At 44.0% G+C, this 15,446-nt stretch overlaps 1 protein-coding gene across 2 annotated transcripts in view; it reads left to right on the forward strand.

Annotated features, from left to right (window-relative positions):
- The first annotated feature begins 5,508 nt into the window (after positions 1–5,508).
- The window catches only part of SERTAD2 (SERTA domain containing 2), an 85,602-nt gene continuing 75,664 nt past the window's right edge, over positions 5,509–15,446 (forward strand). Inside the window, exons 1-2 of one of the 2 annotated variants that reach the window (XR_008891602.1) lie at positions 5,509–5,775; positions 14,125–15,199. The gene's annotated coding sequence lies outside the window, so the exon portion shown is untranslated. Of the gene's footprint in view, positions 5,776–14,124; positions 15,200–15,446 lie in introns of those variants that run through there. The other variant, XM_056567965.1, reaches the window with a different exon arrangement.

A 15,446-nucleotide genomic window follows, 5' to 3' on the forward strand; every position in this document is an offset into this window, starting at 1 on the left:
TTTTTTTTTTGTTTAATGTTAATAAAATGGTTAATGAGGACTTTTGTGGGAGTGTTTTTTTGGAATACATTTTTTTTTTTAAACATGTTTTTTTTTAATTTACTTGACAGGCTTAGTAGTGGAAGCTGTATTATAGACAGAGTCCATTACTAAGCTGAGGCTTAGCATTAGCTAACCCCTAATTATTACCCCGGTAACCACCGCAACAGGGGTGCCGGGAGGTCAAATATGGCGCTCCTGGCCCTAGGCAGTAACAGGCTGGCGTTATTTGGACTGGGGATGGCTAGTAGCAATGGTCCTCGCCCATCCTGGTAACGTCAGGCTGTTGTTGCTTGGTTGGTATTTGGCTAAAAATAAAAATAGGGGGAATCTTATCTTTTCTTGTTTTTTTGCATAAATAATTAATTATTTAAAAAAAAAAACGCATAGGGTTCCCCTATTTTTATTTTCAGCCAAATACCAACCAAGCAGCAACAGCCTGACGTTACCAGGGTGGGCGAGGACCATTGTTACTGGCCCTCCCCAGCCATAATAACGCCAGCCTGTTACCGCCTAGGCCCAGGAGTGCTATTTTTGATGCTCCGGGCCTGTTGGTACCGGCTCTTCCCAGCACCCCTGTGGCGGTGGGTCCCGGGGTAATAATTGGGGGTTAGCGCTAGCTGTTTTGGGGGCTAACACTAAGCCCAGGCTTAGTAATGAATTCTGTCTATTAAACAGCTTCCACTACTAAGCCTGTCAAGTAAATTAAACAAAAACACAACACGTTTCAAAAAACATTTATTCCAAAAAACACTCCCCCACAAGCCCTCGTTAACCATTTTATTAACATTAAACAGATTTAAAAAAAAAAAAAGCAGTCCACCGAATCCAAAGTAGTCCACAGGATACACGGATCTGAAATGAGAAAAAAAAGAAAAATAGGTTAATACATTTATTGTCACCCGCCTGCGCATGACTACAACTCCCAGCATGCCCTTACAGTAAGGATATGCTGGGAGTTGTAGTGGGGGGGGGGAAACAATCTCTCGCACCACATCACTACATCTCCCAGCATATTCCTACTGCAAGAGCATGCTGGGAGTTGTAGGGGGGCGGGTGACAAGCCTGTCTCCTGCCGCACAACTACAACTCCCAGCATGTCCTTACAGTAAGGGCATGTTGGCATTTGTAGTCATGTGGTGCGAGAGATTGTCACCGCCCTCACCACAACTCCCAGCATGCCCTTACTGTAAGGACATGCTGGGAGTTGTAGTTGTGCGGCAGGGGGCAGGTGACAGGCTTGTCACCCCCCCCCCCCCTACAACTCCAAGCATGTCCTTACAGTAAGGATATGCTGGGAGTTGAAGTCATGTGGTGCGGGAGATTGTCACTCCCCTACAATTCCCAGCATGTCCTTACAGTAAGGGCATGCTGGGAGTTGTAAGGGGGGGGGGGGGGTGACAAGCCTGTCACCTGCCGCACAACTAGGGGGTTGACAATCTCCCGCACCACATGTCTACAACTCCCAGCATATCCTTACAGTAAGGGCATGCTGGGAGTTGTAAGGGGGGGGGTGACAAGCCTGTCACCTGCCGCACAACTAGGGGGGTGACAATCTCCCGCACCACATGACTACAACTCCCAGCATATCCTTACAGTAAGGGCATGCTGGGAGTTGTAGGGGGGGGGGGTGACAAGCCTGTCACCCGCCCCCACCCCCCCTACAAATCTCCCAGCATGCCTTTACTGTAAGGACACGCTGGGAGTTGTAGTTGTGCCAGCCAGGGAAGCGGGTGGTAATGCGCTCCGCTCCCTGGCAGCAGTGATCAGAGAATCACTGTAATTTCATATTTCCCGCCGGGTCATGTGACTCCTCATATATACTGCGTCGCCGTGGTAAGGAGCCCGGGCTAGCCTCACTTCAGCCGCCCGGGCTCCGTCAACTATTATCTCCGCAGCGCCTGGTAAGGAGCCCGGGCTGGCCTCACTCTGCAGACGCCCGGGTTCCTCTGATTCTATCCCCGCTACCCTAATATAATAATGGGGATGGGGACACTGCTTTACATAACCCCCCCCCCCCCTTGTCTTCCACCCGCCTGCGCCGCCCACTACAATACTACAACTCCCAGCATGCCCTCACTGTATGGACATGCTGGGAGTTGTAGTCTTGCAACAGGTAGCAGACAGATGGGAGATGTGCTGCGCGGGCGGGTGGGAGACAAGGGGGGATGTCATTATGTTAGGGTAGCGGGGTTAGAATCAGACAGAGCTGGGCAGCTACAGAGTGGTGCCAGCCCGGGTTCCTTTGTACAGTTGCAATATATTTCTATATTTCCCGCTGGAGCTGTGATCTCGGCTGCCAGCGGGAAATATAACATTTGCTCTCAAAAGCCGTTTTGTAAGCCAACTCTGGGCTGGCTTACATTTACGCAGTTTTTGAGGGCTTGCAACTTTTTGTGCGACTTTCGCACTTGATAAATCCCTGACCACTGCAAAGTAAAAAATAAAATTTACTTTCGTACGCTCTTTTATAGCTTTTTGTTTACAGCCAAAAGTCGCAGAAAAAATTGCTTAAGTGCTAATGCGACTTTTTGTGCGACTTTTGTAAGCAAAAAAAGAGCTCTAAATCCCTTGATAAATGTCCCCCTATATGATAGTGATAGGGTGCAATTAGAAGAGGGTCATAGTTCCACTTGGTGGTGTGAGAGACCACTAAGTGCAAGAGATAACTGGGGCAATTACTGAGTATTTTACCTGTGTGTGTTTGCAAGGGATAAATATCCCCTTTTTAAAGAAGAATAAATAAAGTTTGGAATTTTTAAGGGGGGTCTTTAGTTAAGGGCTTTCCCCACAGGGGGAAACCCCCAAGGGGTTGGTAATATATTATTTGTTAACCCCACCTCCTACATACCGTATTTTTCGCCGTATAAGACGCACTTTTTCTTCCCCAAAACTGGGGGGGAAAAGTCGGTGCGTCTTATACGGCGAATACACCCCTATCGCGGCGGTCCCTGCGGCCATCAACGGCCGGGACCCGCGGCTAATACAGGACATCACCGATCGTGGTGATGCCCTTTATTAACCCTTCAGACGCGGCGATCAAAGCTGACCGCCGCGTCTGAAGGGAAAGTGACACTAACCCGGCTGTTCAGTCGGGCTGTTCAGGACCGGCAGCAGAGACCCGGCCGGCAGCAGAGACGTTCCGGAGTGACGGGGACACGGCGACAGCGATGGAGCGACATCCAGGGCAGCGGTGACGGGTCCGGAGCGGCGGGGACACGTGAGTATTACCTCCTATGCAGTGGTCTTCAATCTGTGGACCTCCAGATGTTGCAAAACTACAACTCCCAGCATGCCCGGACAGCCAGCGGCTGTCCGGGCATGCTGGGAGTTGTAGTTTTGCAACATCTGGAGGTCCGCAGGTTGAAGACCACTATTGGGTTCAAAATCTTTATTTTTTTTAGATTTTGCACCTATAAATTGGGTGCGTCTTATACGCCGGTGCGTCCTATAGGGCGAAAAATACGGTAACTAAAACCCACAACAATTATTTAGTACTGTATATGTCACAGAATATTTGCATAGTTGTAATAAATAAACCAATGCATCATAAATCAACAGAAATACATTGGCCCTCATTTAATAAAGTCCAACCGACTTTTTTTCTCGGTTATTGCGCCTAAGTTTTAGTCGCAAAGTCTGTGCAACTATTTATACGACCAAATTTTACGCCGCACAAGCGACACTTTAGAAACCACTCGGAGTGTTTTTTTTTCTCTCTGAAATGGGCGTGTTTTATGCAAAAATGGGCGTTTTACCGACAAATAATACTTGGAGTACTTCCAAAATCACTCTAGAAAAAGTATGAGGGAGATTTATCAAAACCTGTCTAGAGGAAAAGTTGCCCAGTTGCCCATAGCAACCAATCAGATCACTTCTTTCATTTTGCAGAGGCCTTGTTAAAAATGAAAGAAGCGAGCTGATTGGTTGCTATGGGCAACTGGGCAACTTTCCCTCTGCACAGGTTTTGATAAATCTCCCCCTATCAGTTTACCTCACACAATAACCGACAGCCAAGAGGCCGAGTAAAATTTAAAAAAAGGAGCGATGTCTAACAAGGGACTGTTTGCCATTGTGTTTTTTGTGAAAGTAACTTGTTTTATAACCTGAAAACATTTGGTACAGTTCATCAATTTTTGCGAATAAAATATTGAATGCTTTTGTGATAGTTTATGTTTTCCATATTTTTTGCGCCCTATAGGACGCACCGGCGTATAAGACGCACCTAATTTATAGGTGCAAAATCTAAAAAAAATAAAGATTTTGAACCCAATAGTGGTCTTCAACCTGCGGACCTCCAGATGTTGCAAAACTACAACTCCTAGTATGCCGGACAGCCGTTGGCTGCCATTTTGTCTGATATTTTTGGCGGAACCTGCAATGGACCCTCCGAAGCAGGTGTGAATGAACCCAGCCATACCTACACAGCAGGTGTCCATGAAGAGGCAAACATTGCCTTCGTAGTAAGGTCAGACCCCATTGATTAGTAAGTAAAGGTGTATTCAAGCAATATATCATAGTACGTGATAGTATATCCTATCAATATACCATCACCCTTTCTTACTACACTGTTGGCATAGGAAGTGTGCATTTTCCTTATCCAATTGTACAGTGGTGCCCGCAGGTCTGTAATATAGACTTGTAGGCACTCCATGGCCCTTCATATGGTGCCGGCACACGCCACTGCATTGCTTCCAACGTCCGAGCCAATCAGGAGAATAACTCTAAGAGGCACAGTACATCCCCACAAAGGTCACCCGTGCAATACCCCAGAGTGCAGACCCCGAGCACATCTGGCTGACCCCATCTTATAGTAACGCAAGCCGTGACAGACTTTTTTTTATTACAGGATTTGCAATACGAAATGCAACCCCTCCTCTATTTCTCATTAAAATAGCCATTCTGTCCCCCAGCCCCTTACAGCGAAGAGGTATAATGAGGACACGACGTATTGGGCGAAAGAAGTGCACCTTACCCATGAATAATGCAAAAAATATGAAGCTGCCTTCTCCTAAAATAACAGCAGTAGTGGATGAGAAGTTGCTGAAGCAAAAATAAACCTCTCCATTTTTTTTTTTTTTTTAGGTCCCCCCTCCCTTATACATTGCAGCAGATGAGGGAGAGTGAGATTTGACAGGTCAGCATGGAGGGAGCACCTCTGTATGCAGCACTCACACATTCACTGCCTTGCAGCAGATTTGCATTAACATATCTTCATCTCTTGGGACAAAGACACATGTAAGTGATATGTGAGAGGCCTCCCCTCAGCCATTGGCCAGTCCCTCCAAGTGGGGCATGTGCTAGGCTGTGGCTGGGAGCTGCTACTTTCTAGCCTTGTAGTCTGGAGCTGCAGATCAGAGGCTGAAGGGGAGGAGGAGGAGGAGGAGGAGGAGGGGGGATGGGGAAGGGAGACAACACAAGAAGGGAGGGTGACAAGAGAGAGAGCTATGAGGAGGGAGTTCTGCCAGGGACAGAGGAGGAGCTTTGACGTGAGCTACAGGGCAAGGAGCTTGCAAGAGCTTTTACTTCACGTCATATTGTTTGATGGCAAGTGCTGGGAGCACAGGCAGCCTCACAGCCAGTGGCTTCTCCTCTCTCCCCCCCACCTCATCCATTGTATCATGCAGAAAGCACTGGCTTCATAATCGTGCAGCACCAAGGACCTATGGATCTGGTGCTGGATTAGGGGACTGTGGCCATTCCTGATGCTTTAGACCTCAGGTGCAACTGCATGTGGTAAGTTCCTGTCATTTCCTACAGGGTCTGGGATAGTGGGCAACAAACTCTTGCAAAGAGGGTACCCACTGGCAGCAGCTGGGTGGGCTGGCATAGGCTGGGGGGCAGGAGATGGGTAAAGTTCCATCACTTGTGTTCATTGCAACATTGGGTTGGAGTTGTTGCAAGTGTTGGTGGAGCTTGTTACATTGATTTGTGACAGCTCTTCTCTGGGGGGGGGGGGTCTCCTTCCTGTATGTCTCTGGTACAGTGTTTCCCAACCAGGGTGCCTCCAGCTGTTGCTAAACTACAACTTCCAGCATGCCCGGACAGCCGAAGGCTGTCCGGGCATGCTGGGAGTTGTAGTTTAGCAACAGCTGGAGGCACCTTGGTTGGGAAACACTGCTCTAGTATGGTTTGGATAAGGCAAATATATCGTATCTATTATTTATATTCTGGAGAAACAGTAAACACAGCAAAACACGAAGCATTGTCAAACAAATATTGACATTTACTGTGCATGATACATTTATATCTATCTATATATCTTTTATAACTATCTTTATAACTATCTATCATCTATCTATCTATCTTTATAAATATCTATCTATCATCTATCTATCTATCGTTATAACTATCTATCTATCTACCTTTATAACTCTCTATCTATCTATATTTATAACTATATATCTATCTATCGTTATAACTATCTATCTATCGTTATAACTATCTATCTATCTACCTTTATAACTCTCTATCTATCTATCTATCTATGTTTATAACTATATATCTATCTATCGTTATAACTATCTATCTCATATCTATCTATCTATCTATCTATCTCATAACTATCTATCTATCATCTATCTATCTATAATGGTCTGTTCCATTGCACGATCAGAAATCAGCAATGACCTGCTTTATGGGTGCCACATCCCTAAGGGAGACAATTCTCATCGAACCGAGCGAGAGGATTTTTTTTGCAGTTGTCGTTGACAGACAAGACATAGGAAAATGTCAGATGACACCGTCGGTGGTAAGCTGTGTGACCGTGTCAGCTATCCTGTGCTACTTTAGGCACTTCCCTTGAGTTAGAGGACAGGGTCGCCTCTCAACGATTTCCAGGTCCAGCGACTACAATCGGTTTTGGTAGACAGTTGCGACTGCTTGGAAACTTAGTTTCTCTTTTTTTTTTTTTAACCTGCCTATTAAAACCGCCTTGTGTGGTTCACTAGGTAACCGCTAATGTTTTTTTTTTTTTTCTTCAAGTTGGCTTTTCCGTGTATTCCAGCCATGTGAAGAGTTAATGCAGTGTCAGCTGTGCACTTTGCAGCTGTAGGTGGACACAGGGGTTAATAAAGCGTGCGCCGTCCCCAGCTAAATTCTCTATATTGACACCCTAGATTTTTTTTTTTAAAGTAATTTTCCACTTTTGGTTGAGAAAATACCCTTCCCTGGATTCGTACCTAGAAGGAAAAAGCCATGGTTGTAGTGATGTGTTTTCATGTTTGGAGGCTCAGGCGGACAAGCCATGGGTATCTGCAGCTGTAGACAGATGGCCAGAAAGCCACAATGTGTTCCTGGACCTTTTGTCTCCAGTTAGGATTCTCTAGACAATCACAAGCGTGTGGGCTTCGACACCATGGCTCTGCGTGACTGCGTTTTATTTTGCCGTCTTCTGAGTATATCACGTATTTCCTAACCGTAGGGTTATTTGTCAGAAGACTTCGCCATCACCCCAGAGTCTACATGTTTGAAGACCATAAAACAGGTGGGAATGTTGTTTAACTTGACAGAGCCAGTGTTTCAGTTTCCCCATGGTTTGTTCTCATTAGATACAACATTGTACAACCCCAAGTTTAGATGATTTTTTTAGTTCTTTTTTTTTGTTGTGTTAGTTTTCACGTTCATTTGGAAGTTTATCTCCTCCCATGCGGTAAAACTTTGTGTGTAACCTCAGCGCAATACTATGAGGATGTTTTTGGGATTAGTTATCGTCTCCAGTAAAATGCTTTCCATTCTTCAGCACAGTAGATAATAAACAAGTCTTCGGTGAGGCTTTATTCATTGGTTTGTTGTATCAGTTATTTTGGTCGGATTGTTTGGAAATGAATGCGCACAATTTAATAGTTGTAATTTCTTTTTAATTTAAATATATATATATATATATATTATTATTATTATTATTATTATACTTTTTTTTTTTTAGATCATAGCATTAAAAGTGTCCTCTAAATTTGGAATTGATTTCTTATTTTCTTATAGAACCAACATATTCTGCAGTGTAATCCAATTTGGGGATTTCAAGTACCTTACACCTTCAATAGCTGTTGGCCCAATGCCCATTGGGCCGACAGAATTTTCTACAGTGTCTTCCTCCCATACATGTTCTGCCAAGCATGCATGTATTTTCAGTGTGAAGATTGTAAGCCACTGCTGGAGGGAGCTTATCTTCAGGTAGAACAAATATCCATCTATCTACCTTACACCTTCAATAGCTGTTGACCAAATGCCCAATAGGCCGGTAGCTTTTTCTACAGTGTCTTCCCCCATGCATTCTGCCAAGCATGCATATGCATGTATTTTCAGTGTGAAGATTGTAAGCCACTGCCAGCCACCACTGGTGGGAGCTTAACTTCAGGAATTACAAATATCTAAAATATATCTATAATTGCCTTTTCCATTGCACAATAGATTGGCATTGAAATCCAACATGCCCAATCCTTCTTTCCTCCCGGACATCACCTGTCAGGGAAAAGTCAGGAGACCACCATACCTATAAAATAGTTGGCCAGTCCCACTGAAATCAGTAGGTTCTGAGGACTTTCCTCTGATGTGTATGGGGGCCTTATAACCAAGTTCAAAATAAGCCATGTAAACTTATCAATATGTATTTGAATTGTGAAAAGAAATCAAAGTACCAGGAGGAAACCCACACAAATCGGGAACTCAATACAAATGAATTTAAACTAGGGGCGCCATTGAGTCAAAACAATAGCTCTCACTGCTGAACCAACAATAATATACTATAGTTTGAAATTCTGTCCCAAAGCATGGATATTATGGACCCATGGACACAGCCAGTGAACGTATCAGCACTTGCGAATTGAATGAATATGGGTAAACCTACTGCCATAGTTTGGAGAGTAATCTTCATACATAGCCCCAAAAGAGTTAAATTATACTTTTGGCTGTGCTACATCTGTATATAGCCTAACAATCGAATTCTTACTTTTAGGAATCAGATTTTATATGCCAAAAAAAAAGAGAAAATGCAATGTTAGCTACAAAAGCCTTTAGGGCTGAGGTCTTCAAACTGTGGACCTCCAGCTGTTGCAAAACTACAACTCCCAGCATGCTGATGGCTGTCCGCACATGCTATGAGTTGTAGATAGGACAGAAGCAGATAGGGTCCTTATAGGAACTCCGTCTGCTGTATGGTACCTCAGCATATGTATATTATTTCTAGAATATGGCCCTCAGACATCAGGGTTTGGGTGCAACTGGTATATCTGTCCCCCTTGATGGCACCCATAGCCTGCTACATGGCCCTAATGTACTTTCATGCGCCTCTGACTTTATACACATAAGGGGAGATTTATCAAAACCTGTCAAGAGGAAAAGTTACTGAGTTGCCTATAGCAACCAATCAGATCGCTTCTTTCATTTTGCAGAGGCCTTTCAAAATTTAAAGAAACAATCTGATTGGTTGCTATGAGCAACTCAGCAACTTTTCCTCTGGACAGGTTTTGATAAATCTCCCCCTATGTGAATAAAATCAGAGGCACATAAAAGTACGTTAGGGCCATGTAGCAGGCTATGGGTGACATCAAGGGGACAGATATACCAGTTGCACCCAAACCCTGATGTCTGAGGGCCATATTAACCCCTTGGGGAGGGAGGGTTTTTCCGTTTTTGCACTTTCGTTTTTTTCCTCCTCACCTTTTAAAAACGATAACCCTTTCAATTTTGCAACTAAAAATCCATATGATGGCTTATTTTTTGTGCCACCAATTCTACTTTGTAATGACGTCAGTCATTTTACCCATAAATCTACGGCGAAACAGGAAAAAAAATAATTGTGCGACAAAATTGAAGAAAAAAACGCCATTTTGTAACTTTTGGGGGCTTCCGTTTCTACGCAGTAAATTTTTCGGTAGAAATGAAACCTTCTCTTTATTCTGTAGGTCCATACGATTAAAATGATACCCTACTTATATAGGTTTGATTTTGTCGTACTTCTGGGAAAAATCATAACTACATGCAGGAAAATGTATACTTTTAAAATTGTCATCTTCTAACCCCTATAACTTTTTTTTATTTTTCTGCGTGCGGGGCATTATGAGGGCTCATTTTTTGTGCCGTGATCTGAAGTTTTTATCGGTACCATATTTGTATTGATCGGCCTTTTTGATCGCTTTTTATAAATTTTTTCATGATATAAAAAGTGACCAAAAATACACTATTGACCGTGCAGTTTAATTAACAATATATTTTTATAATTCCGACTTTTCCGCACTCGCCGATATGTTTATTTTTATTTACACTGGGTTTTATTTGTTTTTTTTTAATGGGAAAATGGAGGTGATTCAAACTTTTATTAGGGAAGGGGTTAAATGGGGTTTATTCCCTTTTTTTAATTTTCTTTTTTTTGCGATGTTATAGCTCCCATAGGGGGCTATAACACTGCACACACTGATCTTTTACATTGATCAATGTTTTTTTATAGGAAACCATTGATCAATGATTCTGCTGCTTTACTGCTTCTGCCTGGATCTCAGGCAGTGAGCAGTCATTCGGCGATCGGATAGCGAGGAGGAAGGTAGGGGACCCTCCTGCTGTCCACGGCGATGCCGAACAGCCCACTGAGCTTGATGGGAGCAGTTTACTTTAATTTTAGATGCAGCATTCAACTTTGAACGCCGTGTCTAAAGGGTTAATAGCACACGGCACCGCTATCAGTGCCTCCCGCTATTAGCCACTGGTCCCGACTGTTGCTAGAGGCCGGGCTCGACCGTGGCCCTGCTTTATAGAAAGGGAGTGGGCGGAGGACCTACAGGTACGCCCTCCATCCCCAACAGGTTAAAAGATACCAGTTTTATAAATGGCACTAAACTTTTGTTCACACAGGAGATAACCCATCAGAGGTGTCTGGCAGCAGCTTTTGCTATTGAGAACATGAGCGTGCTTGGCCAAACCGAGCTTGCACTCTTTGGGCTGGTCAAGAAGAGGAGTTGCTTGAACGAGCATTCAGCTGACAGCTATCTAAAGTGAATGGCACCTTTAGGCTGGGTTCACGTGGCGGAAAATGTGCGGAATGTCTGCACGGAAAACATGTGCGGACATTCCACACATTTGACTAATCCGGCGGGCGCTAGGACTGCTTCGAAATGTGCTTTCTCATAGACGGCAGTGCATTCCGCAGAAAGAACAGACATGTGTGGACACTGCAGCAGAATCCCATTGAAATCAATAGGACTCTGCTGCAGCGGAATGTCGGCGCAGAATATTCAACCTTTTTTGTTCTGGGCTGTACATATGAATCTGGATTACCAGTTTTTGATGGCATAGACCGGTGGTCTTCGAACTCTAGACCTCCAGGTTTTGAACCATGGAGGTCTATCTGAAGACAAGTGGTCTTCAAAATGCAGATCTCAAGATGTTGCAAAACTACAGCATGCCCGGCCGTTGTCTGTCCGGGCATGCTGGGAGTTGTAGTTTTGCAATATCTGGAGGTCCACAATTTGGAGACCACTGGTATAGACCGTTGTGCGTAATTGTTGCTGATGCATCATGGATGCTTGTTGCCTTCCTCTGAAGTTTTTCTGATGGACTTACTATGTTAAAGACACAAGAAAACACGAATATGTAATAGACGGAGAACATTTTATTTTCCTCTAAGGTCTTGATTTCCGACTCTATAAAGCGTGAACTGTTGTTTTAGTTTTCATGCTTATAAACACAGAAAATGATCCATATAAAGATTTTATAATGTGTCTTAAAGATTGTTACACCAGCACTTCAGTTCTCCTCCTTTGTCAAGTTGTTAAAATTCCATTTAGACTTTTTTTTTTTCTCAGTTGCTGGAAAAGTATATTTACAAGTTAAATAGCTAGTATTACAATTACTACCGACCTCCTGCAGCCACCATTCAGCAGTCTGGGAAAGTAGAGTGACAAGCGTGGTGGAAGCTTAATCGGCTGCTAGATTGGAATTCATAGGAGCAGATACTGTATAAGGAAATGGAACGTCTAAATGGAATTCTTAGGTCCCGTTCACCAAGTGGATATTCAAGTTTACCTAGAAATCAATGTTAATTCCACCACCAAACCAAGTCCCATTGGAACTTGGTTTGGTTGTGGAATTAACATGACATGGAATTTTTTGGAAGCCACAATGTTTTAGGAAACCAAGTCCAAAACACAGAATACTCAGGAATACAGAGTAAAAACCCATGGCAAAAAACTGGAGCACACCCTAGATATGCTAGATGTTTTAGGCTGCATTCACACCACGTTTTTGCAATACAGTTCCTGGATCAGGTTTTTGATGAAAAACGGATTCCTCAAAACCAGACTAAACTGTATCAAAACGTGTGTACAATTTTTAACCTGTTTATGGTTAAAAACCGTATGCGGTTTACAAAATGATGTCCAGTTGGATCAGTTTTTTAAGAAAAAAACTTATAAGTTTTTAACTTTTCACTCCATTATGAATAACGTTTCACTTGTTTGATTGAAATTCCAAGAAAAAAAACTGTGAAAAGTCAAAAACTGTATGGTGAAAAACGGATGGAACTGTACGCACAAAAGGTTCTTTTCGGTTCCCATTGACTCCTATGTTTAAAAAAAACTTATATAGTTTAATACGTTTTTTCACCCAGACCAAAAAACGTGGTAGACTACGGTTTTGGGTACCGGAAACAAACTGACAAAACCTTACAGGATGCAAAACGGACACAAACTTATGCATCTTTTGGCATGTGGATTTCAAAGGAGAGTCAATGTATACAGTTTTCAATACAATACGGTTCCATACGGTTTTCACATTGAAAACATATACGGGAACTGTATTGCAAAAACGTGGTGTGAACCCACCCTTAGACCACCTTACATCCAAAATGCTGCCAAAGCATCATCGGAGATGCAGTCCAAAACATCTTCAGTGCCAAAGGTTGCCTATACCTGCCCCAGAACCTAGGTTTCCAAACATTTGACCTTCAGCTGTTGCAAAACCACAACTCCCAACAGTTTTTCTACAGCTAGAGGTCCACAGTTTGGAGACCACTGCCCTAGAATAAGTGATACGTGGCCATATGAACAAGGCCCTAACGGGCTTTTCCAGGCATTTAACATTCATGGCTTACACAAAGGATAGGCCATCAATGTCTGACCTGGGATTTGCTGATCCCCCCACTGATCAGCTGTTCAGCACCGCTTTGCCTTTCGGCACGTACAAAATGAATGTCCGGAAGCAGTTGGCTCTTGGTGCAGTAAAGTGGTCCTGCAGTGCCCTGCAGTTACCGGGTGCCACCACTACAAAATGAATGGAGCCAACTACTGTGTATTGAAGCCACGGCAGAACACTGGGAATGGTGGGTTTCCTGTGGATAGGTCATCAGTATCAAAAGCCCGGAAAAACACTTAAAGGGTACGTTCACACGCTAGTAACTAGCAGCAGGTTTCCCGCTGTGAGTTACGCTACCATTTATTTGAATGGGTCCGCGGACAGTCCGCAAATCTGACACTATTGCGGACTGTCTGTGGACCCATTTATATCAATGGTAGCGTAACTCGCAGCGGGTTTCCTGCAGCGGGATACCTGCTGCTAGTAATAGGGTGTGAACGCACCCTTAGGGTCTATTCACACGTACAGTATTCTGTACAGATTTGATGCGCAGGATTTTCTGCTGCAGATTTCAATGTAAACTGATTGACTGAACACAGCTTCATATCCTGCGCATCAAATCTGTGCAGAATACTGTGTGAATAGACCCTTAAAGGGGATTTCTGCCCCCCCCCCCCCTGAAATCAGCACAATAAAGTGATTGCCGCTTTCCCTTTATTGTTGACGTGGGTAGAGAACTAAATGGGTCTGAGTTGCGGAAGCAGGCACAGTCTCTAGGATGGATGAGCCACACTGCCTGTGCTAACAATATCAGTTTTTGGCGCTCTATGGTAGATTGATCCCTAATAGTCATACACTACACACTACATATTAATGGCCTAATCTAATAGTATGTTCACAGACCATTTTTCTGTGCATAGTTTTTGCGCACCTATTTTACACACCTGTGCATATTTTTTGCACAGTGCACGTTCCATTGTTTTCAATGGAAATACTCATTTGTTTTTTTGACATGTATTTCAGATATGAACAAACATGGGGCATGGAAATGGAGAACATGTCAGAAATCGAGGACATGGGTTAGGAGCTAAAACACTCCCAAAACTGTCCTGGAAAACTGGAAAACCACTGTGTCGCCACCAAAATTTGCCTTCTAATACAACAATCCAGCAGTGGGATATCTGTATTTCAGGGGAAAGTTTTTTTTCCCCCTGAATCACTGTAAATATAGTTTTGGAAACATTTCTACATTTAAAAAAAAAAGTAATCTCTCCCACTCTTTGAGGTTGCCCAGCTGTCAGTCCATATTTCAAACAGACTGGATGTTTCATATCATTCTCCCTGTGAGCTATACCGCTCATGAACATTCAGTAATACCATATTTGCGGCCTATGGAAAAGTTGGAAAGTACTTCAAAAACAGCTGGCTTGGCAAGGAAAACCTTTCATCACTAAACCGAAGAACTCACAGCATCACAGTGAACATATGTATCACTCAAAAGGAAGAGAATGCAGAATACTATAATACTTTAGTAGTGTACATTAGACTAAAGTATCGCTCTATAGGGCTGCAGCAATTGTTTTCTGCAAAAAATCCTACTCACAATTAGGGCGGGGCGGTATACTGGTTCATACCGAATACCGAAATTTTTATGCTGCACGATATGAATTTTAACCCATACCGCAATACCGGCTTGCCCCCCCCCCCCCCCCCTCGGGAATGAATGAATCAGCCCAGCGCTGCGCTAATCATATGTGCCCAGCGCCGTCCACATCGGGGTACTACTCACATATCACCCGCAAGCGCTGCTCTCCTCTTCCTCCTGTTTGTTGCGGCCGCCGGGACTGACACTCTATACCAGTGGTCTTCAACCTGCGGACCTCCAGATGGCTGTCCGGGCATGCTGAGAGTTGAAGTTTTGCAACATCTGGAGGTCCGCAGGTTGAAGACCAGTGCTCTATACTGTGCGGTATCCCTATCCCCGGCTGTAAAAAATAAACAAAATAAACTTTAACTCACCTCCCGTTGGTCCGGTACCGGCCTCACCTGCTTCTTGGGGACGGGAACGTCGGACAGCCGTCAGCCTATCACCAGCCGCAGCGATATTCCGACTCGGCCGGTGATAGGCTGAGCTCACTGTCATGTAAGAAGCCGGCCAGGGCTCCTTACATGACAGTGGGCTCAGCCTATCATCGGCCGAGGTGGAACATCGCTGCGGCCGGTGATAGGCTGGCGGCTCTCCGACGTTCCCGTCCCCAGGGTAAGTCCGAGATATCGGAACATGCGTTAGTTTATTTTGTTTACCTTTTGCAGCCCGGGCATAGGAATACAGTATAGGGATACCG

Source organism: Hyla sarda, chromosome 3, assembly GCF_029499605.1.
Source record: "Hyla sarda isolate aHylSar1 chromosome 3, aHylSar1.hap1, whole genome shotgun sequence".
NCBI lineage: Eukaryota > Metazoa > Chordata > Amphibia > Anura > Hylidae > Hyla > Hyla sarda.